Consider the following 4,549-nt stretch of genomic DNA (forward strand, 5'->3'; position numbering starts at 1 on the left):
TCTTTTATCGTATAAAGGAAGAAACTGCTGTTTAAAAAATATAAGCCACAGCTCTGAGGCTTAGTTTTCACCTCTGTAAAGTTAAGATGTTGGATTAAATGACCTCTGAGTCCCCCAAGCTCCAAATCCTATAATTCTACCATCTAGTCACCTCAGGCTATAGAGTTCAGTGAAATACTTACAATTTGGACTAATTGAAGAGTACTTATGAATAAACAAAGTAAAAGCATTTTAACATTTAGATTTTTAACTAATATCAGCCTAACTTTTAAAACCAGCAATACCAGGATTTTCCATTCTCTTTTTCCACAAAGCAAGGCATATATCAAGTTAAATAAATATACAGTTTATTCAATAAACATGTTTAAATTATAGCTGGCAATTTGTCAAAATATTCAAATCTAAGCCATTAAGAAAGAACTTGTTTTTTTGCAGAGACTTTAGAAAAATAATTATAACTATAAATACTATATCGATACCTTCAGGTAATTAACTTAATTAGGCCACAGTTACCCAGTTACCTTTGTAATAAATATGTCAAAACATGGCAACTCTCTATCAAATTAATATGCTCTACTTTATTGGTGTCAGGAATGTTTTAACTTGAATTTCAGAAGCATTTACAAAGTAATTCATTTAAATGGCTATATTTAGAGATTCTATTACATTTATGATCACCTACTGCACTCAGAAAATGTAACTAATATTTTTCTTAAAGTAACATATCAAATGTCAGGAAAATTTGACTCTATATACCCCACCTCCGCCACCTTGCTGACACCCACATTAACTCAGATCACGCAAGCACCATATGTTGTAACCCAAGTGTTAATGAGATGTCAAGTTGTGCAGTTGAGACTTGTTACTTCGATGATCCCATGTTATATTATTAAAAATGAAACTAATTAAAGAATACTCTGAGTGTGAATTGCACTAGGTATAAGGGGGAAAAGAAATTTTATATATTGAGATCAAGTTAGACTTTATGTCCAGAGATCTTGGAGCCTATTGCCTGACCGTACAAATTTAGAATGCTTCACCGAGAATGAGATAAAAAGCAAGAGCACATTAGAAACCTTACAGCTCAGACTTCTTTGTGTTCTAAGGACACACAAAATTAGTGGATGCAAGGAAAGCAAGATTGTGGGGATGGTTTCCCAGGTGTATATATATCTCCAAACTCATCAGATTGTATACATAAAATACGTCTAGTTTATTTATATATCGAGTACATCTCAATGAACTGTTTAGGAAAAAGAAATTTTGGAAAATGAATTTATTTTATGGTACTCATATTGAAAAATCTGGAAATAACAGAAACAGACATGAAAACTTTCTTCTTCTTTGTCTAGAATTCATCACCATTGCTTTTTCTCTTGGTTTTGTAGGAGGTTAAAAGAATTGCAAAGAAAAAGAGAAAAAGAAATATGTCTTTCAATATTCAATACAATTAAAAACATTGTAAATTAATATTTGTATAGCGCTTTAATTTTTACAAACTATTTTTGAAGACTGGGCAATATTGGGGATGAAATGGTCAAAAACAAGTACACTCTGGGAATGTTTACTAATTTTTTGTATAAAGTATTATAATAAGCATTTTTTTCCTCAGATGGAAGATAAATTATCAGACTTGTTCCTGAACAAGAAGTTATTATTTTTGCTAAAAGGAGTAAGATATATAGACTCCAATTACTGAAGTAGGACAGCCAACATAAACAAGAAAATTAGGAGGAAGAAAGCAATCCCCTGTTAAAAAGCATAATCAGTCATTATGCAGAACTTACTGGAAAAAACACCTTCATCAAAATTAAATGATAAAGATTTGAGCTTTGGACAATAACATTAGCAGAGTCTGAGAATAATCTGCAAAACTTATAATGATCCAGTGAAGCAAGGAAACATCAAATTCCATTGAAATTAGGGGGAAAAAAAGACATTATTAGCACCTGGGAAAAGAAGAACACAACCAAAAGAGAAGTACTCAGTCTCAATCACTGAATTTTCTCACCAAATATTTCACTTTCTTTGTGAAAAAGAACTAAAAAATGTTAAGACTTCAATTCATAGTAGGCTAGCTGTGTCGCATACGTAGTTCCCATTATGCAGCATGGTTTTCCTTAGACTTGATTGACCCTTTGGTATTTTCAGAGGTTTCAACTTAAAGAATCCTTCAACTAATTGTATAAATGGATGTGAATTGGGTGGACCTTGGGAGAGTCTTTTTTTTTTTTTTTTTAGATTTAAAAAAAATTAATAGACTTTTTTTTTTTAGAGTAGTTTTTAAGCTTACAGAAAAATTAAGCAGAAAGTTCCACATATCCCCGCTGCCAGTTTCGCCTGTTATTAACATCTTGCATTAGTGTGTACATTTGCTAAAATTAATGAACCAATATTATACATTATTATTAACTAAAGTCTATAGTTTACATTAGAGTTCACTCAGCTTTGCTCTATGGGTTTCAACAAATGCATAATGTCATATATCCACTATTACAGTACAGAGCAGTATAGTACAGGTTAGTTTTACTGCTATAAAAATCTCCTGTGCTCCACCTGGTCATTGCTCTCCCATTCTTTTGCAACTCCTGATCCTTTTACTGTCTCCTTGTATTGCTTTTTCCAAAATGTCGTATAGTTGGAATCATACAGTATGTAGCCTTTTTTTTTTTCTGTTAATGTTGTGGGGTTTTTTTTTCCATTTCACAAATATAATCATAGTTGATAGTCATAAAATTAATATGGAACCAATGGGGCAGATATTATTAATTCTACTTTATAACAATGCTTTTAAGGTGACTTATTTAAGCTTATACAGTTTGTAAACATTATAACATATTTTTATCTTCGGTGATACTGGATATCTTTAAAGAAAGGAAGGTATTAGTGACTGAAGGTGTGATAAAGGGACTTCTGGATGATGGAAATGTTCTGATTTAAGTGTTATTAGAAAGATATTTTTTAAATAACTCATTGAGATATCCATTTTACATTTTGTGCACTTTCTCAGTCTATATTATAATTTGCTATAAAAATATAAGATCTTAAATATAAGTTTTACAAAATTGTAATCAGATGGTGAAAAATATATTTAACAGATTTTTTTTTAATGGAAAAAATATACTGTTTAGCTATTTGAGGAAAGGAATCAGACCTTCATCCCCACAGGGGTGTTGTCAACAGAATAATCATACACCACACACACACACACACACACACACACACCCCATGAGTTCCACATCCTAAAACCTGGAACCTGTAAATATGTTAGCTTAAAAGGAAAAAGGGAATTTGCAGATGTGATTACTATAAAGGACCTAATCTAATCACACAAGTCTTTAAAAGTGGAAAACCCTTCCCAGCTCTAGCCACTACTCAATGTTATAAAAGAAGATGAGAGCATTTAGGGAGATCGTTTTATAACTATATAAATGTCTAATCAATGTACTGTATATTTGAAACTAATTAAAATAAATAATTAGTAGCTTGGACTAGAGTTTTAGCAACAGAGATCATAAGAAGTGGCAGATTTGGGGATATATTTTGGAAGTACAGTCAATAAAATTTGCCAAAAGGTGAGGTATAGATTATATGGGAAGAAGAATCATGAATGACTCCTAGAATTTTGACCTGAGTGATCGAATGGCTAATGATGATATCCTTGGTGGAGCATATCTGCAGACAAATATATTGATGATTCAATTTGGATTGTATATGTTTGATGTGGTCCTTGGAGAAAAGTTTCCTTTAAAACCCCAAATTTCATCTTATATTATTAGTCATATGTTCCTTAATAAGCCTTAGTCCCTTGATGAATAGGGTCCCTTTGTGAACCATTAACCAAACTATTAAATGCCTATCAACACCAAGCTAAACATTAGAAAATACCGTAGCGACCATAAAGGAAGCTGATCACGACATGAACAAAAGCCCAATGCTCAAACTGAAATATGAACCACATCCAATTTTCACGAGACCAAGTCTCAACAAACGTCGCTGAGGTAAATTACTGAAAACTGTTCAGAGAAAGATCCCATGAATTTTAAATAAATTGACCATGCCCAGACTTGCTGAATAATTGCTCCATCCCAAATCACATAGGAGGTAGAAGGTGTTGCCAACTAGGTTTGAGACATCCTTGAAGAATGACCTCTATTAACTCAGTGCAATTGTCGGCATAAATGAAGAGTTTAACTCATATTGTTTCCTTCTAAAGTATTCCTTGAAGTGCCAAAGCCATCCTGAGGAAAAAAAAAACAAGGCTTTTGAAGTGCCAAAGCCATCCTGAGGAAAAAAAAACAAGGCTAGAGGTATCACTCTTCCGGACTTCAAACTATACTATAAAGTGACAATAATCAAAATGTCATGGTATTGGCAGAAAAACAGACACATGAACCCATGGAACAGAATTGGGAGTTCAGAAGTAACCCCCCGTTTATATGGGCAAATAATTTTCAACAAAAGAGCCAAAAACATACAATGGAGAAAGAAAAGCCTCTTCAATAAACGGTACTGAGAAAACTGGAAAGCCACCTGCAAAAAAATGAAA

This window comes from Pteropus alecto, unplaced genomic scaffold (assembly GCF_000325575.1).
Source record: "Pteropus alecto unplaced genomic scaffold, ASM32557v1 scaffold222, whole genome shotgun sequence".
Taxonomy (NCBI): Eukaryota; Metazoa; Chordata; class Mammalia; order Chiroptera; family Pteropodidae; genus Pteropus; species Pteropus alecto.